Consider the following 24,406-nt stretch of genomic DNA (forward strand, 5'->3'; position numbering starts at 1 on the left):
AAAGAAAAAATATCCATCTTGTATTTTTCATCATCCTTATCATTTGGTTGTTTATCCTTAGAGATACTTTGAAACAACCAAAGAGAAACCCTATCTCTAAACAACACTTCAAAATGATAGAATTTATCAAGTTTTGTTTAGGTTTAATGACAAAAATTAGATTTGAGGAAGCAATGAACTCTAGTAGGTCCTTTCATTTTGAATATTCAAGTGATCATTTCCTGAGAAATTGACATTCTTAAGTGGTTCCAATTAAGTTAACACCAAAGGCCTATTAAAATGAAAAATATGTATATTATATGCATATTTGTTAAGATTAATACATAAATATAGGGTGGGGCAAAAGTAGACTTACAGTTGTTAGTATGGAAAATATTACAATAATTAATAAATAATAATGCAAGAAACTCTGTATACTCACAACCTACTGTAATCCTACTTTTACCCCACCCTGTATATTTATATGTCTTTTATAATCAATTTATTTCAATATCCAGAAATAAAACAAATATTCAAGGAAATGAATCAGAGAACCAAGATGGCGGCATAGGTTAACGCCGGAGTTTGCTGCTTTGAACAACTACTTCAAAAGTGAAACCAAAAAACGGAAGGGACATCACCCAGAACCACAGGAACGCTGGCTGAGTGGAAGTCCTACAACTAGGAGGAAAGAGAAACGCACACGGACACTCAGAGGAGGCGCAGTGCTGAAGTCAAATTCTGAGGTGCGGAGTGCGCGGAGCGGGCTGGCGGCGGAGGGTGCGGTTGTTGTTTTCAATCGGGAGGGAGTCGCAGACTCTGAGCACCAGATCCGGGCGAGTCTTTAGGGACCCACACTCAAACGGGAGAAGCGGGACTGTCTGGCTTTGGTCAGAGCGAGTGCAGCTTTCTCTCTGAGCTTTGCAGCGGGTGCTGGGACTCAGAGAGGCAGAGCCCCTGGGGACAGGACTGAGAGCTGCCATAACTGCTCTCTCCGGCCCACCCTGTTGATCCTGTGCGACCCGCCCCGCCCAAGCCCTGCACAGAGGCATTTGCCGGATAGCCTCAGGCAAAGGCTAGATTAGCACCTCCCTAGAGGACAGAATTTCTCTCACTGCTGACACAGCTGGTTCTCATAGCCACTTGGCCTGGAGGTCAAACCCTCCCTGGAATTAGCTACAACAATCAAGATTTAACTATAAGACTGCGAACAAAGACCACTAGGGGGTGCACCAAGGAAGCATAACAAAATGCGGAGACAAAGAAACAGGACAAAATTGTCAATGGAAGATATAGAGTTCAGAACCACACTTTTAAGGTCTCTCAAGAACTGTTTAGAAGCCGCCGATAAACTTAATGAGATCTACACGAAAACTAATAAGACCCTCAATCTTATATTGGGGAACCAACGAGAAATTAAGCATACACGGACTGAAATAACGAATATTATACAGACGCCCGACAGCAGACCAGAGGAGCGCAAGAATCAAGTCAATGATTTGAAATGCGAGGAAGCAAAAAACATCCAACCGGAAAAGCAAAATGAAAAAAGAATCCAAAAATGCGAGGATAGTGTAAGGAGCCTCTGGGATAGCTTCAAGCGTACCAACATCAGAATTATAGGGGTGCCAGAAGATGAGAGAGAGCAAGATATTAAAAACCTATTTGAAGAAATGATGACAGAAAACTTCCCCCACCTGGTGAAAGAAATGGACTTACAGGTCCAAGAAGCGCGGAGAACCCCAAACAAAAGGAATCCAAAGAGGACCACACCAAGACACATCATCATTAAAATGCCAAGAGCAAAAGATAAAGAGAGAATCTTAAAAACAGCAAGAGAAAGAAACTCAGTTACCTACAAGGGAATACCCATACGACTGTCAGCTGATTTCTCAACAGAAACTTTGCAGGCCAGAAGGGAGTGGCAAGAAATATTCAAAGTGATGAATACCAAGAACCTACAACCAAGATTACTTTATCCAGCAAAGCTATCATTCAGAATTGAAGGTCAGATAAAGAGCTTCACAGATAAGGAAAAGCTAAAGGAGTTCATCACCACCAAACCAGGATTATATGAAATGCTGAAAGGTATCCTTTAAGAAGAGGAAGAGGAAGAAAAAGGTAAAAATACAAATTATGAACAACAAACATGCATCTATCAACAAGTGAATCTAAGAATCAAGTGAATAAATAATCTGATGAACAGAATGAACTGGTGATTATAATAGAATCAGGGACATAGAAAGGGAATGGACTGACTATTCTTGGGGGGGGGGAAGGGGTGTGGGAGATGTGGGAAGAGACTGGACAAAAATCATGCACCTATGGATGAGGACAGTGGGTGGGGAGTGAGGGCGGAGGGTGGGGCGGGAACTGGGAGGAGGGGAGTTATGGGGGGAAAAAAAAAGAGGAACAAATGTAATAATCTGAACAATAAAGATTTAATTAAAAAAAAAAGGAAATGAATCAATATTAAAAGACTGGTAGAATTGGAATACATGGACAGGAGAAGGATTGCCCATGCACAACAATTATGGCATCTTTAGAAGAATGAGGAGACTAGACTTTCTAGCATTTATTAGGTTACAGAGAAGTTAAATAGTTTGGGCCAAAGAATGGAAAAACTTTAAAAATATGACATATCCTGGCTGCTATTTCTCAGTGTTAGAATGTCAGCCTGTGAACCAAAGAGTTTTGGGTTTGATTCCCAGTCAGGGGCATTTACTTGGGTTGCAGATTTGATCCTCAGCCTGGTTAGGGTGTATATAGGAGCCAATCAATTAATGTGTCTCTCTCATATCAAAGTTTCTCTCTCTCTTTCTCTCTATTTCTCTCCCTTCTTCTCTCCTTTCCACTCTCTCTAAAAAAAAAAGAAGAAGAAGAAGAAACAGAAAAAATATCCTCAGGTGAGGATTAACCCAAAAAATAAGACAGAGAAATTTATATATAGGATGCCCTGAAAAATGTATGCATGTTGAACTGGCATAAAGAATAGCATGACAGGGGTAAAGGGAGATGTTGAGGTAAAGAGTATTAGGTAGGAACTGATTGCAGGAATCTAGGGACCAAATAATGAATGTCTGAACTAAGGTGGCTGTGATATAAATGAAAGGAAGAGAACAGATGTAAAGAATCAATTCATAGGAAAAACAATAGTTGTTTTCAACTTTCCTTTAAGTTGGCTCCAAGTAAAAAATATATAGACACCCTTTTAATGTGCAGTAATTTTTAAACAAACTTCATATGGTGGAGAATTTTACACTGATACCAAAGCAGATCGATTATAATAAGTCCCAATGCACCCATCACCCAACATCAACACACAACCAACCCTTCCCCTATCTATATTCTCATCTACTTCACCTTATTTTTTAGACATCCTTTGCCATACTCATATTTAACAGTAGTCATGATAAATTTTATTAAACTTTTACTTCAAAATCATTTTGTATTATATTTTGGAATTTATCAAGGTTGTAAAATAAGTTTATTTTGCTATGGTGCATGTGCTCATCTATATATATTAAAAACCCTAATATGCAAATAGACCGAACAGCGGAACAACTGAACAACCAGTTGTTATGTCATGTGCTGACCACCAGGGGGCATATGGGGAACATGGTGGGCATCAGCAGCAGGCAGCAGAGCACAGAACATGGTGGGCATTGGCTGCAGCAGGATGGTGGAGCAGGTGAGTGGCGGCCCCAGACCAAGGTGGGGTGCCAATTGCTGTCATAGGGACAAGCCTCTGGTGGTTACTGAAAATTCTTTGCTCCCATGTGCCAAGGTCCCACTTGGTGCTTGCACCTGCTGCTAGGGCCAGCTGGCCCATTCGCACTTGCTGCTGGCGCCCAATGCCAGCCCTGATTGCTCAGCACCATCAGCCTGTTCAAGTGGCAGTTGCCAGCCTTGATCACCCCTGAGGGCTTCTCCACTTCCCTCTGCTCCTGAGGGGCGATCGGGGCCAGCATCCACCGCTTACACCTGCTGCCGGCAACAGCCCCACTCACACCTGCTGCCAGCGCTGGAGCCACCACTTGTACCCACTGCTGGCGCCGGCCCCGCTTGCACCTGCAGCCAGTGCCTGGCACCAGTCCCAATTCCTCTGCCCTGTCAGTGGGTGCAAGCGGCAGTTGCTGGCCCCAATTGCCCCTGAGGGCTTCTCCACCTCCCCTTGCTCCCAAGGGGTGATCAGGGCAACAGCCGCTGCTCACACCTGCTTACAGCACAAGCCCCGCTTGCACCTGCTGCTGGCACTGGCCCCAATCGCTCCAAGTGGTAAGCGGGTGCAAGTGGGGTGGGTGCCATCAGTGCGTGGGAGTGGAGGCAGCAGGAGTGGGGGCCATGGCAGGAGGGGCCGGGTGAGGGCATGGAGGATGGGCTGAGACCCATCCCTGTGCCCACTGCAGCCTTGCAGCCCACAGTTCCTTTCAAGGTACATGAATTCGTGCACTGGGCCGCTAGTTTTAAGTAAAGGTTTGAGATGAATAAACTAATAAACATGCAACAGTCATAGCTAGAATTTTTAATTAAAGGTAAGAAACCTTCATTTACACCTCTTGAAAATAGCTTGCAAGTGCAGACCCTTAGTAAACATTTATTCAATTAACTGTTGAAATGAAATTCAGGTAGTGGCTGAATTTAAACAGATGACAATATACTTACTGACATTACTATTGATGACACTATTAAACAAATATCAAGAATAGCATACAATTTTTAAAAATCACAAGAACAGCCCTGGCTGGTGTGGCTCAGTTGGTTGGGCATTGTCCTGTGCATTAAGATTTTGATGGTTAGATTTCTGGTCAGGGCACATGCCTGGGTTGTGGGCTTGATCCCTGGTAGGGGGTGTGCAGTAAGCAGCCGATTAATTGGGGGGCTATTATTCTGCCTTCTCTCTCTCTCCCTCTCTCCCTCTCCTTTTTCCTTCTCCCTCTCCCTCTCTTTCTAAAAATCAATAAAATATTTAAAAAATTATAAGAACTGACAAAGAGATATATTCATTATTGAAAAAATGCTACATTATCTCCACATAGAATTGAGGGCATTGTGATACATCTCCAGCAATTAGAGGTGATTTAATGGCAAATCTAGAGCTGTGTCTATATTAGATTTTTATTTCTGTCATACTAAAGTGCCAAAAATTTAGTGGCTTAAACTGGCACAATTTTATTATTGTACAGTGAGTCACAAGTACAACACAGGTCTAATTGGTGTTGGTAAGGCTTTGCTCTCTTCTGGAAGCTCTAAGAGAAAATGATCAGTACAAATCCTTGCCTTTATCAGCTTCTGAAGGTCTTCCACATTCCTTGGCTCATGCCTCCCCCCCCACCCCCACCCCTCAGCCTTCTTCCATCTTTAAAATCAGTAAAACAAGTAGACTTTATTTCAAGCCACACCTGTCTAACTCCCTCTTCTTATTCTTTAATGACTCGTGTGATTAGCTTTAGCCCACTCAGATAATTCAGGATAACTTGCCATCTCAAGATCCTTAACTCTTATTATACCTATAAAGTCTCTTTAGCCACATTGGTTACATATTCAGTGGTACCAGGGATTAGGACATGGAAATCTTGGGGGGCGGGGGGGGGCGGGGCAGGGCATTATTCTGCCTACAACAGTGTCTTATTCTGCCTTCAACAGTGATTTGAGTGAAAACTGTTTTTCAATCAATATAGTTCAGCTGTAATAATATAATATTGGTAAATCATTGAACAATGAATGTTGTCACTGCAGAGTGATTGTGTGTATTTTCTTTAAACATGAATCTACTGCTCTGTAGAAATTTTGAATCACTGTCTGTTTCCTTTGAACTCCAGCTTAAGCGTTTTCCATGAGCCCCACAGAAAGAATCAAGAAAACAACATACTTGGAGAAGAAAAGTTCTTACCATGTACTTTGATGTTTGGAAGGCAATGGATTTATGTGATACAAGAAATAAAGTTAACAGACTGGTATTTTAATATATTCACTGGAATGCAAGCCACAAGATCTCGGCATTTATAGGCATAAGGGTAATAATTTTGACTATTTTGTTTTACCCTGAAAGTCAATGCATGTAGTAATTTGTCTTTTTACTTAGGCAACAAAGTTCTATGAAACTGATAGCAGAAGTATTACTTAAATTCTCTAAGCCTTATTTCCCCAGGCTGTGATTTGGGGATAATACTGTCCCAGAAAGAAGCTGTGAGAATAAAGTTGCACACATAAAGTTCTCAGAGAATCTTAAGCACATAATAATCATTCAGTAAATATTAGCTATTATTTTTATTTGCTAGTAAAAAATTCTGGATGAACTGTAGGTACTTGGTGGTTGTTCATTCATACTCTATTATATATTTTATAGAAGCAACTGTATATCTTTGCACTTCTATGAACAGGATGTATATTGGACAGGATTATCTACTTACACCCCCTGGAGTATTGGTTCCTCAAAAGAAATCACCTAGGAGGGTGGATTATAAATGGATTTATAGTAAGGCCACCTTTTTGTTTTAACTATATTGCTAGGGTTTGTGACAATTTTTTAAAAAATTCTGAAGGGTAGATTCTGTTTTGGGAAAAAGCCAAAATCCACGTGGAGGTCATTTTATTGAATAAAGCAGGCTATTAATGTTTGGGCCAATGCTGAAATGTGAATGCAGAGTAGTGAATATACACCCCTTGTTGTACATTTGAATCTCTTGAAAAGTTTTGGAAATATGGTTGTGTAGATCTCACCACAAAAGATTCACATTTAGTTGCCTAAAGTTAGGGAACAGGTATTTGTATCTTTATTTATTTATTTATTTATTTATTTATTTATTTATTTATTTATTTTTTATTGCTTAAAGTATTACAAAGGGTATTACATATGTATCCATTTTATCCCCCCGCCCTAGACAGTCCCCTAGCCTCCCCTATCCCCCAGTGTCTTATGTCCATTGGTTATGCTTATATGCATGCATACAAGTCCTTTAGTTGATCTCTTACCCCCCTACCTCCTGCCCCCCAACCCTCCCCGGCCTTCCCGCTGCAGTTTGACAATCTGTTTGAGGCAGCTCTGCCTCTGTATCTATTATTGTTCAAAAGTTTATAGTGGTCTCTATTGTCCATGAATGAGTGAGATCATGTGGTATTTTTCTTTTATTGACTGGCTTATTTCACTTAGCATAATGCTCTCCAGTTCCATCCATGATGTTGCAAAAAAGACTCAGAGGTGCCCAGCCAGCGTAGCTCAGTGGTTGAGCATCGACCTCTGAACCAGGAGGTCATGGTTCGAGTCCCAGTCAAGGTCATGCCCAGGTTGCAGGTTCGATCCCCAGTGTGGGGCATGCAGGAGGCAGCCAATCAATGATTGTCATCATTGATGTTTCTCTCTCTCTCTCTCTCTCTCTCTCTCTCTCTCTCTCTCTCTCTCTCTCTCTCTCCCTTCCTCTCTGAAATCAATAAAAAATATATTTTAAAAAATACTCAGAGGTGATTCTGATGCATGGCCCAGAGTAAGAACCATTGCTTTAGCCTAATTAAATCAGAATCTTCAAATCTTCATGTTAGAATATTGGCATCAGTAATTTTTAAATCTCTCCAGGTTATTTCCAAGTGCAGGCAACATTGAGAACCTCTGCTTTATACTAAGGGGACTAAACCAAATCTGAAGATATTCTACAAAGGTTTTGAGCAGTGAGCCATCCTCAGGTGAGTGCTGTGAAGAATGAACTTCATGTAAATGTAAAAGTTTATGTCCTTGTGTATTTTCCAAAACACGACTATTTTTTTTTTTTTACTTTGGTTCCCCACCTGATCTGAGCACTTTGAGTGGGGTGGAGTGTAGGATATGGATTTACAAGGTGGTTGTGCTGCAACTGAAGCAGTATCTGTGGTGGCAAAGCATTGCCCAGGGAAAGAAGGGGAGTGTGGAGGTGAGGAGGAGGGAGTACATGATCCTCCACAGGTCTCCTGAATTATTGAGGGACAGAGGGAGATGAAGAAGCACATGAATAATACAGCTCCTCCTATCCTCAACTCTCTCCTGTCATCCTCCATCCTTACTCGAAAGTCAGGCAGATTTGTTAGTACCTCCATGACTGGTGATTTCCTAACTTTCGTGGCTTCTCGACTGGCTTCCATGAATGGTAGGAGACAAATTACTAAAATCAGAGAAAGCAAATAAATAAGAACTGAAATCGAAGGAGAATTTGATAAGAAATGGACTGGCATTGGCACAATACAAGCCATCAAGTGCCCTTATTTATGTATCATAACTTCTGATCAAATGGTTCTTAACCTTTTCCTTTCTGCCTTAAATCTCTCTGAGAATCTGATGAGAGCCATGGATCTCTCCTCTGAAAAATGTTGTTGTTCACAGACAAAAACAAATTTGTATATTATTTTTAAACATTTTTTATTGATTTTAGAGAGGGAGAGGGAAAGAGAGATAGAAACATCAATGATGAGAGAGAAATCATTGATCAGCTGCTTCCTGCACGCCCCTTATTGGGGACCAAGGCATATGCCCTGCCCAGGAATGGAACCCTAACCTCTGGTTCATGGGTGGATGCTCAACCACTGAGTCTCACTGGCCGGGCTATCATTTTTTTTAATAGTCTCCCAGTATTTCACAACCCCAAATCACTGGCTACTTCTCTCAGACTCGTTGTACTATTAGCGTAGTTTTCCTAAACACCAAGAGACAGAAATATTTTTATTTTAGTTTTTGTGAAAGGTGTGGGGAGCCGAAATAGGGTTAAGCCTCTGACTGACCTGTTGGCAAAGTCACAAACAAGTCCCAGCTTAGAGGGCACAGTCCTCTTAGCATAATTAGGCTTGACCTTATGACACTCCCCAGATCTTATCTGGGAAGCTAATGGGCTGAGGGAAATTCAGGCAGTGCCAAAACAACTGAAACTCACAAGAACTGTGTGACTATGGTAACCACTACCTTGTTTACCTCTGACTATAAAATAAAGGCTCAGTTTGCCTCAGGATCGCTCTCTGTGGCCTCAGCCAGGCACAGGAAGATCCACGGAGACTAAAGAGAGCTAGAGAGCTATGAACGCTGTCTCCGTGTAAATCATTCTTTGCCGACTCCGTCCACACCTTTGGGAACCCCTGGCCTGCTGGGCCTGGATCCCGGCACCCCAATATTTTCAAATTATCTCTTGTCTCTTCTCTTTCATTTGTGTGTGGCTCCTCTTCCAGATCCTGAACCCTGAACCACGTGGGGCGTGGAGGGAAACATTTACAACAAAAGGTATTAGGGTTGTGTAAATATTTGGTTAAAAGACTCTTTTTATGTTTCATTTACATTAGTTATTTCTGGAGGAGGTTAAGAAATACACAAGAACATTGTCGGCAGAATGATCAAAGCTTAGAACCAGAGGAGAAACCAGTCACATGTGGGGAGAAAACAGGGATAGGAATGACTAGAGAACTGAATGAAGGCTTGGTAAATGTGATTCTGTTATTGTCCAGAATTCCAGGATTTAAAACATGTGTCCTGAAGTTTCCAGTGGCCTAAGTAACAACCAGAAGAGCAAAGGCAAATTAAAATTTTCCTCCCTGGGCATGTTCTGCTCTTTCAGACCCTTTTGTAAAAAGTAGGACCTTTAAGGGAATAGTCAGGTTATTGATTTGCATGCATTGGAAATATTGTGCCTGGAGTCATTGCACAGGTAAGGAAACCATAAGAAGGGGAAATGTGGAGATCAAACTATTCCAATTGGGATCTCAAAATGTAATCAAGAAAGGCTTTGGTATAGAAGGAATGGGATTGCTGATTATAATGACTATCTAGGGCTCAGTAAGAATCTGTCCTCCAGGGTTTGGGGATGGTGCACTTTCCTCAGGAATCATTTTTTGACCTGTTCTGTTGTGTGGTGTTGAAGTGGTGCTCCTCCCGGTGGCCCCCAAAAGCATGCTGTCCTTCTAATGTGGCACAAACTATACTGTGGTGACATCAAGTGCATATTTTTCCCCTCTACAGTGCAAGCTTCCTGCATTACCCCCTGTATCGAGAGCAGTGCTTAGGACATATGAAGTTCTCAATCAATGTATCTGTTGAATGAAATGGAATTGCTCCGAACTAATGACACAATATGACTGATTCTCACAAGCATTTCTCAAGATGATATTACCCAGAATACACAAGATAACTAAACTCTTAAGCAATGAAATGCAAATTTTAAATAAAAACATGGGAGAAATGTCCCCTGAATGTCCTTTTGGATGCTTTTCTCATAGTCTCCTAAAAATAAAAATTGGAACTTCTTTTACGTAATTGGTCTTTCAACATAGATAAGCATAGATCTGTCTGGGCTTGTTTAGGCAAAAAAATTATTTTTCTATCTCTATATTTATGTTTGATTCTGAGAATGTCTAGCTGAACTGGTGACATTTGTGCAGTTTATTAACAGTAAGCTACATATGTGTTGAAGTAGTATTATGTAACCCTGAACAGTTTGAATTCCCAAAGGAACAGGAAAGATTATTTTGGATGACATGTTTTATTATTCAAGACTCTTAGGAAATTCTCTAAATAGTGCATCCACTAACAACTGTGGCTTAAAAATTCCAGTTTGTACTTTAAATGTCTTTCCTTCCCAAATAGGTATTGGAATAAAGTTTAACATCTTGTTTCCAACAAGAAAGGAATGTAAATGTATTTTCTTATAAATATGAGACAAAAAGATGGTGTGCCATGAAGAGTTCAACTTTATTTCATCAATTCATGAAAAATTGTCTGAATTCAGATAAAAAAAATCGCTTTCCAAGTGGTATTACACTACATTAAAACAAATATTGTATGATTTAAAGTCATGTTATTCTCTCTGGAATTAGAAGATCTTTATGTGGAGTAAATAGTGACAACAGCTCATTTTAATTAAACATTTACTTCATAAAATGCTCTAAATGCATGACCTCATTTGATATTAAGAAAACCTTTTAAAGTAGGTGGTGTTCCCCACTCCTGCCTCCACCCCCATTCACAGTTGAGAACACTGAGTTAGTTCAAAGACTCACTTACTTACTCATTCAACATATATTTACTAAATTTTTATTCTGTATCAGTCAAGTGCTAGGTTGTAGAAAGTTGAATAAGGCAGGCATGTTGCCTGCCCTAATGTAATTTATATATTAGTGGCAGAGATAGTAAATGCATAAGGAAACAAAAGTAATTATACAATTTATTAAGTGCTATGAAGGAAATAAAGAGAAAGCATGCTGGAGGGATGAGGGGGAGTGGAGAATAATATTAAATGGGACAATGAGCTGCTGCCTTTGGTTACATAGACAGCTGGTCAATGGTGAGTCAAGGCCACACTCATGTCTTCTGCCTCTTAAGTTGGTGCTGTTTTGTACAGACACATGAGCAAAACTGTTAACTGCTCCTGAAAAGAAGTGAGGTATTTTGGGAAATGATACCACTTATTTTTAGGCCCCAAATTGCCCTTGAAGTTGAATAAACAGGTAGGAGTAACGGGAAGCAGCCTTCACTCACCTCTCCCCAATGTGGGACATCCTTAGAGTTACTACAGCCCTTGGTATTGTGAAGCAGCATCTTGCTGATCCCAAAGTAGGAGAGTTTGACACTTGCTTCATTAGAATCCTTGAGTTCCATTTCCACCCTGTGGTACCAGAGTCCCTGCTGATTGTATAGCTGCAACATAATGGGACCTTCTGTGTCATTACCTCTCTTTTTTAAATAATATACTTCATACAGCATTTTTCATATTACAGGGATATTTTAAGATAAATTAGAATAAAAGATAAAGTGTTTATTTCAAAAGTTAATTCTATAGCCAGATCTATTAGTATTCAATTGTAAGCTTAGAATCTAAATTTGTGTACTCAAGATAGCTGTTTTGCTAAGACCATTTATTCTTTCCTGACAGAGTTGGGAAAGCAGCTGAGCAAAATGGAATTCCAGTCTTTCTAGAGGGTTGTTATAAGGACAGGAGTTTAGTACAATATGTCTATTTACTTGTCCCAACACTCGGTTACCTCCCTTGTGACCCTGTGGAGCCTGAGGTAATGCATTCTGCACGGTAGCTAGGGTCTGAGAAGGTTCTAAGAACTTGTCGACAATTATGCATTGTGTTTCATTATTTACCACACTGGGGTAACGGGAATCTCTCTGATGCCCACAGAAGCCTGACCTGAGGCCCCTGTTCACAAGGAAAGTCATGAGGAACCCTTATCCTGCTTTCAAAGCCTCCAATCCCCACCTCTACCATTTTCATTTTCTTCAGCAGGGATAATAGGAGTCGTTTTGATGACTGGAAACTACCATCTTGTTCCCCAGAGTTTGCCTCTTTTAACCTAGTGCATTTTCTGTAGATAATATACCTCCTGTTATCAGAAATTTGGGATATTTGCTCTGGAAAATTTAAACAACTTCAAAGTGTAACTGAGAAGCCAGAAATTCTTCTGAGGTCAGCTGCATTCCACCAACACCAGAAGCCTGCACATATCTGACGTTGTAAATAAATAAGGGACATGATGTTTAAAGATGTTTGAGAAAATGTGATTTTTCTTGACCTGTGCACAATTGGAATGTTTTTATAACATTCCCACGTGTCTTTTCAAGGTATGGATTAAGGTAAACTTCCAGGACTTTTCAGAAACTGATGTCTCCATTACCTAGTCCTAGTGGGTTTGTGCAATTCATTAACAGTTTCATGAGGAAGTTTAGGAAAGAACATGTGCTTTATTTAAAACTCTTCTAAAATCGATACCAGAACAACATTGTTTTTATATGCATGTTCATTGAGATTGAATGGTGTAAACTGTAGAGATCTTGAAATTCTAGGTCTACTAAAAAACAAGAAATGTTAAAAGAAATAACAAAGATTCTAGAATATTCTAGTGCCTTGGTCATGGGGCTGAGAGTGTATTCCCATGAGAGTAAATTGGCTGTGGGTTTAGGGGTCACTCCCCAGGATCAAGGACCAGCTGAGGAAAGCGCTGTTGAGGCAGAGGGAGGATGGCAGAGTCCTGGGTTTGAGTCAGACAGGAGAGGTGAGGCAGGAGGCTGTCACTTTAGGTGGCCAAAGAGTGAGCTGCTAAGATGGAGTGTTGGAGCCACATCTGAGACACATCCAAGGCCGTGTGACCAGGAGAGACAAGGATGGCCAGAGGCGTCTTCCTGCACTCTTACTGCAACTCTAGTCAACTTCCCACACCCCAGCCAAGCACACCAAATAAATATCCAAGTCAGTTCAAGTTATTCCCCTGTTTAAGACTTTCCAATGTCTTCCAGTAACTGAATAAAATCCAAATATATTTCTAAATATAAATAAATTCCTAACTCTTTGCCATTGCCTAATGGGATCTAAATGGTCCGCCCTGGTGAGCTCTACAACCTCCTCTCTTGCCCTCTCCCCACCTGACTCCAGCCACACTGACCTAGAGGATCCTTGAAATGCCAAACTGAATTCTTCCTTGGGGCATCTCTCTTGCTGAACTGCTCTCTACACCCCCAGGCTAAAAAGCACTTCTGCAGATTTTTTACTCTATTGATCTCCAACTTCAGTAAGGTCTCCTTTTCCTTAGAGAGTGTATGCTATGATACTCTTTAAAGTAGTTGCTCTACCCTTAGCTCGATTCCCTTATACCAACACATTTGTTTTTAGTTTTATCACTCCTTATATTATGTTACATACTTATTAGTATTACTCTTTCTTAACTATATTGTTCAAATCTGTATTTATAAAACAGTGCATGGTACATGGTAGGCTCTTGATAAGTATCTGATGGTTCACTGAGGGAATGGCTATCTGGTGATATAAGTTAATAGAGAAGGAGCATGGTAATATGGGCTATGACATTTGTAGCAAAAACAGTCCTAAGAAGTAAGATAAAGAATGAAATGTAGAGAAAGAAGAGTGGGTTGAAAAATGAAATTTTGGAATAGTAAGTGAGTTAGAATGTGTTTTAGAAGGGGCTAGAGATCCATAGATTACAGCCCCTGATAGTCAAGAGTAAGGGAATCCTGCCCGACTGCTGTGGCGCAGTGTTGAGTGTCCACCTATGAACAGGAGACCACAGCTCAATTCCCTGTCAGGGCACATGCCCGGGTTGTGGGCTCGATCCCCAGTAGGGGATGTGCAGGAGGCAGCCAATCAATGATTCTCTCTCATCACTGATGTTTCTAACTCTCTCTCCCTTTCCTTTCCTCTCTGACATAAATAAAAATACATTAAAAAAAAAAAGAGTAAGAGATTTCATCTAAGACTTGCACAGTGCCTAGTCTAGTAACATTTTTATTTTGTTTTGTTTTTCTTAAAACATTGCAATGCATTTAATTTTCTCAAATGAAAATCCATTTGTTCTATTTATCCCAAGGGGGGGGGGTGTCTTTTATAATTTCAGCTAAATTTGGAAAATATCATATGTTTGGGTTTTTCTAATTTCCTATGAAATTTTTTTCCTAAAGTACTGAGAGAGAGAGAGAGAAATGAATTTAATTTTCCTTCTTTGATCAGCAGGAAAAGATGAATTCTAGCAATAGTGTTTGGAGAGCACTGTAAGTAGGATGTGCAGAAGCTGAGAGAGATATGTGTAAATGAATGTCTTTTCTGAGAATATGGCTTAGTGGCAAATATGACTGTTGACAATAAAACAGAAGGTGGAGAAGGAGCAGGAAAATTCTGACTTGGCAAATTCTGGGGTTTGAAATTTTTCTTTCAAACAGAATGTGTTTCAAACAGAACTAAGAAAGTGGGTAATATAGTAGAAAATAAGTAGAAAAATGATGCAAATACATGATTTTATTTACCGAGAGTATTCATTATATATCTTTCTTTTAGTTATATTTCCTTTAAGATAAAATAGTTATTATTTTTAATCATAAAGCAATGTACATTTAGCAATTGCAACAGTTGCTAATCAATGAAATACATTGAAGACTTTGACTTGAACATTTTAGGGTTTAATTAATTTTACATAAGTGAGTAGAAAATCTGTGGACATGGGGGCAGTTTCCTGTGGTTTGTGCCACTTTTGAGAAACATGCCTCAGGTGACTCATCACCGGGGAAATAATTAGATAGATCCACAGGAAAATCATTAAAGGAAAGAGTAAGTACTGGTGAGTTCTAAATGGAAACTTATGAGCTAAAAGCAATAGGAGAAAACCCATATACTACATTTGCCGTACAGGAGAGCATGAGTGTGTTTGATGAATTAGAGGTTAAAACGTCTCTGAAAACTTTTACTTATTTTATTTTTTAACTTTATTTTTATTGTTGACACTGTGACAGATGTCCTCATTTCTGCCTTATCCCCCTTTGCCCACCTCCACCCAGCCCTCACCCTCCCCTTCCCTCTGGCCAACACCGTACTGTTGTCTGTGTCTATGATTTATGCATAAACATTCTTTGGCTAATCCCTTCATCTTCTTTCATCCAGTTCCCTCCTCCCACCTCCCCTCTGACAGCTATCAGTCTGTTCCATGTATCCATGGCTGTGTTTCTACTTTGTTGGTCAGTTTATTTTGTTCATTAGAATCCACATATAAGTGAATCCATGTGGCATTTGTCTTTCTCTGACTGGCTATGTCACTTAGCATAATAATCTCCAGGCCCATCCATGCTGTCACAAAAGGTAAGTTCTTCTTCTTTACAACTGTGAAATATTGCATTGTGCAAATGTGCCACTGCTTTTTTATTCACTCATCTACTGATGGGTACCTGGGCTGTTTTCATAGGGTGGCTATTGTAAATAACACTGTTGTGAACTTAGGGGTGCATATATTCTTTCAAATTGGTGTTTCAGGATTCTTAGGATATATTGCAGAAGTGGAATCGCTGGATCATAAGGCAGCCCCATTTTTAATATTTTGAGGAAGCTTCATACTGTTTTCTACAGTGGCTGCACCAGTCTGCATCCCCACCAATAGTCCATAGGGTTCCCTTTTCTGCACATCCTTGTTAGCATGTGTTGTTTGTTGATTTGTTGATGGCAGCTATTCTGGCAGGTGTGAGGTTATATCTCATTGTGGTTTTAATTTGCATTTCTCTGATGATTAGTAATGCTGAGCATTTTTTCATATGTCTATTGTCCATCTGTATGTTCTCTTTGGAGAAGTGTCTATTCAGGTCATTTGTCCATTTTTTAATTGCATTGTTTGTCTTCCTGGTGTTGAGTTGTGTAACTTCTTTATGTATTTTGGAAATTAATCCCTTATCAGATGTATCATTAGCAAATATGTTTTCCCATACAGTGGGTTCACTTTTCATTTTGTTGATGGTTTCCTTTGCTGTGCAGAAGCTTTTTATTTTGATGTAGTACCGTTTGTTTATTTTTTCCTCCTTGCCCTAGGAGATATATCAGCAAAAATACATGTACCTGTCCAATTTCCCCAACATCACTTATTGAAGAGACCGTCTTTACTCTGATGTATGCTCTTGTCTCCTTGGTCAAAAATTAATTGACTAAAAAGGCATGGGTTGATTTCTGGGTTCTCCATTCTATTCCATTGATCTACATGCCTGCTCTTATGCCAGTACCGGGCTGTTTTGATTTACAATGGCCTTGTAGTATAGTTTGATATTGGGTATTGTGATTCCTCCAACTTTATTTTTCTTTCTCAAGATTGCTAAGGTTATTCAGGGTCTTTTTTGGTTCCATATAAATTTTTGGAATATTTTCTCTACATCTGTGAAATATGTCATTGGTATTAGGAATTGCATTAAATCTATAGATTGCTTTGGGTAGTATGGACATTTTAATGATGTCAATTATTCCAATCCATGGACATGGTATATGCTTCCACTTGTGTGTATCTTTCTCAGTTTCTTTCTTCAATGCCCTATAGTTTTCTGAGTATAGGTCTTTTATCTCCTTGGGTAAGTTTATTCTTAGGTACTTTATTTTTTTCTTGTTGTTGCAATAGTAAATGGGATTGTTTTCTTGGTTTCTCTTTCTGATACACTGCCACTGAATTCTAGATATTAATTTTGTATCCTGCTACATTGTTGTTCATAGTATTTTGTATTTCTGAGATGTCAGTTGTTACTTCTCTTTTATTTCTGATTTTATTTACTCGGGGCTTTTTATTTACTCTCTATGTTGCTTGATGAATCTGGCTAAAGGTTCTTTATCTTTTCAAAGAACCAGCTCTTGGTTTCCTTGATCTTTTGTATTGATTTTGTAGTTTCTATGTGATTTATTTCTGATCTTTATTATTTTCTTCCTTCTTTTGGGCTTTATTTTTTCTTCTTTTCCTAGTTCTTTTAAGTGCAGGATTAGATTGTTTACTTGAGATTTTTCTTGCTTCTTGAGGTAGAACTGTAATACCATGGACTTCCCTCTCAGTACTGCTTTTGCTGTGTGTTCATTTTTATTTGTTTCCAGGTAATTTTTTATTACTTCCTTGATCTCATTGTTAACATCTTCATTATTTAATAACATGCTATTTAGCCTCCACGTGTTTGAATGTTTTCTTTAAAAATGTTTTTATTGATTTCAGAGACAGGAATGGAGAGACAAAGAGAGATAGAAACATCAATGATGAGACAGAATCATGGATCGGCTGCCTCCTGCATACCCTCCACTGGGAATCAACCCACAACCTGGGCATGTGCCCTGACTGAGAATTTAACAGTGACCTCCTTGTTCATAGGTCGACACTCAACCACTGAGCAACGCCAGCCGGACCTTATAAAGTTTTTGAGATTTTTTTTATTGTAGTTGATTTCTATTTTCATGCCATTGTAATCTGAGAAGATGCTTGATGTGATTTCAATCTTCTTTTTTTTTCAAGTTGAAAAAAGAAATTTTTATTGTCTAAAAATATATATTTAAAAAATTCTTCAGAAAAGATGCTATTCTCTCATTTTTCCATCTTCTTGCTCTTCTTCAACACCCTTGATATAAAGAACATTCTTATACCTTATTAAAACTTCACCCAGGTGTCCAGACAAGGCTCCATCTATGTGTTCTTCTGTGCTTGCAAGTTGCATGTTCATATAGCTATTTACAGATGCCAGGTAGTCTTTGTCTGCCATCCTCCCACTGAAGTTTCACCATTACTGGCTTTCCTGTTAATCCATTGAGTAAGGTTTGGGATTGAGGGGTAAACTCGTCATGATGACAAAAAAAATGTTGTAGGTTACTCATCACCTACCCAGCTCTCATCCATCCTTGTGCCTGGAATGCCTACTGCACAACCCAGACCGAGGTGCTTCAAGAGAGTGATTTTAATATTTATGAATTTATACATAAATTTATACATAAATTTATACACACATATGAATTTGTGTGTCCTAACATGTGGTCTATCTTTGAGAATATTTCATGTGCACTTGAGAAGAATGTATAGTCTGCTGCTTTGGGACAAAATGTACTGTAAATATCAATTAAATCCATCTGATCTTGTGTGTTGTTTAAGGTAGCTGTTTTCTTGTTGATATTTTGTCTGGAAGCATTTAATCATTGATAACAGCGTGGTGTTAAAATCCCCTATGATGATTATATTGCTATGGATGTCTCCCTTAAAGTCCACCAAGATTTTCTTTATATATTTAGGTACTCCTATGTGTAGTGCATATATGTTTACAAGGGTTATATCCTCTTGTTGGTTTGATCTCTTTAGTATTATGTAGTGACTTCATTTATCTCATCTTGAAGTCTATTCTGTGCAATATAAATATTGCTACCCCAGCTTGCTTTTTTGTTTTGTTTTGTTTCCATTTGCACAGCATATTTTTCCCATTCTTTCACTGTCGCCAGGGTGTACCTTTTGTTTGGAGTTGAGTCTCTTGTAGACGCATATATATGGGTTATGTTTTTTATTTATTCAGCTCTGTTAAGTCTTTTGATTGGAGCATTTAATCCATTTACACTTAAGGTTCTTACTGATAGGTAATTATGTATCGCAATCTTTTTTAGATCTATGTTCCTCTCTTTCTATTTCTTCTTCTTAAAACAGTCCCTTTAAAAGCCTGCACTCTGTGACATTCCCAGGATGACTCAGCATGGGAAACTTTAAGTCAGTGTAAGCATGCAGGGTTTTTGTGAGAGGCAAAAGCCTTTCCTGCTCCTGAGCTTCATGGGAGGAAACAATGCCTATGGCAGATATTTGCTCTCTGAACTGGTGAGAACAACAATGTTCTGATAGAAAAACTAAGGGGGGATTTAGTAAAGAGAATTTTATTACATGGAGCTATTTTGTCTGAGTAAAATTCTAGAAGATATTTAATGATATGAATTGTCACTATAGATTATGGAGGACTGTACACAGATATCTAAGACTACCTGACATGATTGGAATATAAAACTATTTAAGTGTAATGGAATATCAAGAGTTTTGAAGCTAGGCAGCCACGGTTTGAATCCCAGAATGCTTGCTAATTGTTATTGAAATATAACATACATACAAAACACTGTATAAATAATAGTGATTTTTTACAAAACATGTAACTAGAACTCACTGAAATTGAGAATCAGAGTATTACAAGCATCTTAGAAAAGCCCCTGGTACTCACTTCCTATTACTGCCCCCGAGGTTAAATAAACACTCTCCTGATTCCTAACACCACAGATTCATTTGGACTGATTCGCCAGAACTTTACATGAATAGAACCAGTCAATATATATTCTCTTATACTTGGTTTCTTTTATGTTTATGTTTATGCTCAACATTATGTTTATGTTTGATTTTTATTTTATTTTTATTTTTTAAATTTCTTTATTCATTAAGTTATTACATATGTGTCCTTATCCCCACATTACCCCCCATCCCCCCATTCATGCCCTCATCCCCCTGTTGTCTGTGTCCATTGGTTAGGCCTATATGCTTGCATACAAGTCCTTTGGTTGATCTCTCCCCCTTACCCCCAGCCTCCCCTACCTTCCCTCTGAGGTTTGATGGTCTGATCCATGCTTCTCTGTCTCTGGATCTGTTTTTGTTTATCAGTTTATGTTATTCATTATATTTCATAAATGAGTGAGATCATGTGATATTTATCTTTCTCTGACTGGCTTATTTCACTTAGAATAATGCTCTCCAGTTCCATCCATGCTGTTGCAAATGGTAAAAACTCCTTCTTTTTTACTGCAGCATAGTATTCCACTGTGTAGATGTACCACAGTTTTATATGATTCATGTTTCTGTGTCTAGCTGTAACTTATAGATCTTTACTGCCTAATTATATCCTATTGTATACATTACTACAATTTGTACACTCTTTCTGCACTTGGACATCTGGGCTGTTTCTAGGTTTTGATTTTTCTTAAGAGTATTGCTAGGAACATTCTTATATTTTTTGAGTGTGTGTGAATATCTGAATGCAAATGCATTAGTCTGCTAGAGCCGCCATAACAAAATAGCACAGAGTGTGTAGCCTAAACAGCGGAAATTTATCTTCTCACAATTCTGGAGGTTGAAGTCCAAGATCCAGGTGTCAGCAGGTTTGGTTTCTCTAGGCCTCCCTCCTGGGCTTGCCAGGAACTGCCTCCTTGCTATGACCTCAAGTGACCTTTCCTCTGTATGTACACTCCTGGGGTCTCTTTCTCTTCTTATAAGGACTCCAGTCTAATTGGATTAGGCCCATCCTTATGGCGACATTTAGCATAAATTACTTCCTTAAAGGCACTGTCTCCAAATACAGTCATTTTGGTGGTTGGGACTTCAGCATATGCATTCAGGGTGGAGGGGACACAAGTTAGTCCATAATAGCGTTTAGGTGGGTCACATATTTAGAAGTAAAGGCTGGGTTCTTGGATTTGAGCAAATTAAGGTTCAGCAGACACTATCGTTTCTCCAGCTGGATGAGCTGATTCGCACTCTCCACAGCAGTGTACTAGGGTTACAGTGCTTCGCGATCTCAGGAAGTACCATATCGTCTTCTTCACTTCAGTCATTTTGATGGGAATGTAAATGGTATACTGGGAAGTTTAGCCTTTCCTTGATGGTTATTGAAGTTGAATTTCTTTTATATGTTAATAACTTGGATGTTCTTATTTGTGAAATGTCTGTTTAAAAGACTTGACCATTTTCTAATTTCATTATCTGCCATTTCCTTATTGATTTATAGTTCTTATATATCCTGGAAATCAGTTTTTTGCTTAATATATGTCTAACAAATATCTTCTCTATTCTTTGTATCGCTTTTTCTGTCATTATGTTTTGACAACATAAGCTCTTAACTTTAATAGAGAAGCTTAAATTGTTTTTTCTGTTATGACTAGTGGTTTTCAGATCTTATTTTAGTAATCTTTGCCTAGTTGAAGGTCATGAAGATTTTTGATATTGTCTTTTAACTGTTTTATTATTTTACTGTAACATTTAGATCTTCTTAACATCCAGAACTACGTGTGCTGTATGAGGTTGGAGATGGGATCATAATTAACCTTTTTCTATATAGATATTCAACTGACCCAAAGAGGCTATCTTTCTCCACTGCACTGCATTGTCATTTTTGTTATAAACCAGGTGACAGTTTTAATTAGGGGTCAGTTTCTAGACATGCTCTTCTTTTTCACTGCCATATATGTTTATCCATGAGCCAACATCACACTGTCTCAAAGCTTTATAACAAGGCTTGACTTCTTATAGTAATCTTCTTTGTCAAGGGCTGCTCATGGCCTTTTACATTTTCAAACACAGGGTATTAAGATATTTCCATCTGTACCTCTGCATATGATATTTTGAGAATTTTGAATAATATTGATCCATAGATAACCTAGGCAAATCATTAATTATCAAGCAGTGTCTTCATTCATTCCTTCCCACATTTATTTATTAAATATTTATTGCTTGCCTCTTGTGTACTAGGCACAGTGCTCAATGCGAAGACATAAAAATAAGGCAATCTTTTCTCTAAAGCGGTTAAAAATATATGGTTAAACAAATAATAATACAGGGTGACAGGCTAGAGTAGAGGAAGTTACAAAGGATTGTAGAAGTACTGAGGGGATGAAACTACTATGAAACCAAGAACGATACTGAAAGATTATCAGAATAATCCCCAAAACCATATTGAGAAATAGTATCAGAAATAGCTCAATCACTTCACAGTGCAACATTAAGTGCAAACTAGAACACCTGAGTAAACTGAAGGACATTTGAGCGTTCAGTTGTAGCACATAAGGAAGAAACTATAGAAATTTCTCATAGAATCCTATCACACTAAATTGGCTCAAAATTAAACTCAAGCAAGAATGTTGGCGCCTGGGAGTACTATGTGGTCAGTGTGATCTCCATTTAGGGGGTTACAAGAGTAGGAGCCATAAACCTAAGGATAACCAGTGACCTCCTCCGGGTGGGGCCACAGAAAAAGGGGCCTGTTTAGGTCAGTAGGAAGAATTTATCTGGAAGCACTGGGTGGGAACTGAGAGCAGTAATCTATTAGGAGTAAAGGCTACTTTAATTTAGGATGTGTGTCCACACCATACATTACTTAAGAGAAGTTATGTTGCCCATGACAGTGACAAAGTCGACATCTAAGCAAATGCAAGAACCATGAAATCAAGACAGTGCAAGTACAAAGGTTTGAGTAGTAAGGATTTGAACTCTGGAGAGTACGGAAAAGTATGTTTAATCTAAAGTAGAGATAAATGGATATAGTGGAAGAAGCATTGAACTGGGAGTCAGAACTAGTCTTAGTTTTCACACTTTACTAGCAGTGTTATCTTTGTAAGCTACTTAACCACTCTGACTCTCAGATTCCTAACCAATGTAGCTCAAATTATTTGATGTGAGGGCCCTTTTAAATGATAAGATACTATATAAGTGTAAGAGATAGTGGTTTAACACTTTCAGTGTATCACTAAACTTATATAACAACCTTTAGTGACCTAGAGCAACAGTTCTCAAACTTTTAGGTCTCAGGAATTCTTTTCACTCTTAAAATATTGAAGTCCCCAAAGATCTTTAGTTGGTGCGAGTTTTGACTATGGGATATGTTGTTTCAGGAAATAAAACAGAATAATTTTTTAAAATACAGAGTGGGACAAATGTTAGGCTTAAGTTGTAAGTACATGGAACACAGAGTTTATTCTTGTATTATTATTTATTTATTAATGATTATATTATTTTCCATATGAACATTGTAAACTTACTTTTGCCCCACCCTGTAGTCATTTATTTAAAATAAAAAGAACCCATTACATGAGAGCATAAGTAACGCATAAATAACTATATTTTCCAAAGGAAATTTCTTTCAAAACAAAACAACATTTAGTTAGAAGTGTGACATTACTTTACTTTTTTAAAAATTGATTTCAGAGAGGAAGGGAGAAGGAGAGAGATAAAAACATCAATGATGAGAGAGAATCATTGATTGGCTGCCTCCTGTACACCCCACACTGGGGATCGAGCCTGCAATCTGAGCATGTGCCCTGACCAGGAATTGAACTGTGATCTTCTGGTTCACAGGTTGACACTCAAACACTGAGCCACACTGGCCAGGCATTATTTTACATTTTTACATATGTAAAATAATGTCTGGCTTAATGAAGATTGTTGAATTCTCATGTCTGCTTCTGCATTCAGTCTGTTGAAATATGGTGTTTTGGTTGAAAAAGAAAAATATCTGACCTTATACAGATATATATTATAAAAAGAAAGAGTATTTTAACTTTTGGATAATTGTGGATATTCTTATTTGATTCATGGCCTAGCCTCTTAACAGTTAGGTGCAACATGAAATCTGAACCCAAATCAATAAGCTTTTCTTGCTTGTTAGGCCATTTTGCTCTTTAGATGGATTTTTTTACCCATGCATTATTTAGTAACATCATTTATTAGTCAATTTAAACATATACAATATTTTTGAAATCGCAGATTTTTAATATCACTATTATCTCATCAGAAAACCTTTAACTATTCTAATGCTATTTAACTCAAGGTTATGGATATAAGTTTTTCAACATTCTAACTTTCACTTGAATTCAGTCACTGGCAACAAATATTGTCAGTTGTATTTTGATGTGACAAACTTACCTGGTTCACTTTTGAGAAAATGCCTGCTAAATATCCATGTCTGTAAGTGTTTTTCAAGTAAAAATAGTGTTCCATGAAAAAAGCAGCTAGTTTAACTCTCAACTTATTAACACTAGTGATTTTCTCTGAGACCATCATACTTCTGTAGGCTGTAGAAATGCTTTATTTGTAATTCCCATGCTAGCCCATGAACTTCTTTTAATATATATATATATATTGATTTCAGAGAGGAAGAGAGAGGGAAAGAGAGATAGAAACACCAATGATGAGAGAATCAATGATCATCTGCCTGCTGCATGCCCCACTCTGGGGATTGAGCCCGTGACCCTGGCATGTGCCCTGACCCAGAATCAAACCATGACCTCCTAGTTCATTAGTCCATGCTCAATCACTGCACGATGCCAGCTGGACCCCATGACTTCCTAAAGACATGAACTCTAAGATTTAGTAAAATGAATTATTTTACTGCCTCTTAATTGAAACCAGCTTTAGATTT

The 24,406-nt window shown here is 38.5% G+C and overlaps 1 pseudogene; it reads right to left on the reverse strand.

Moving 5' to 3' along the window:
* Positions 1 to 17,783: 17,783 nt before the first annotated feature.
* Positions 17,784 to 18,052, reverse strand: LOC132226744 (small nuclear ribonucleoprotein F-like; annotated as a pseudogene).
* Positions 18,053 to 24,406: the final 6,354 nt, after the last annotated feature.

This window comes from Myotis daubentonii, chromosome 2, assembly GCF_963259705.1.
Source record: "Myotis daubentonii chromosome 2, mMyoDau2.1, whole genome shotgun sequence".
NCBI lineage: Eukaryota > Metazoa > Chordata > Mammalia > Chiroptera > Vespertilionidae > Myotis > Myotis daubentonii.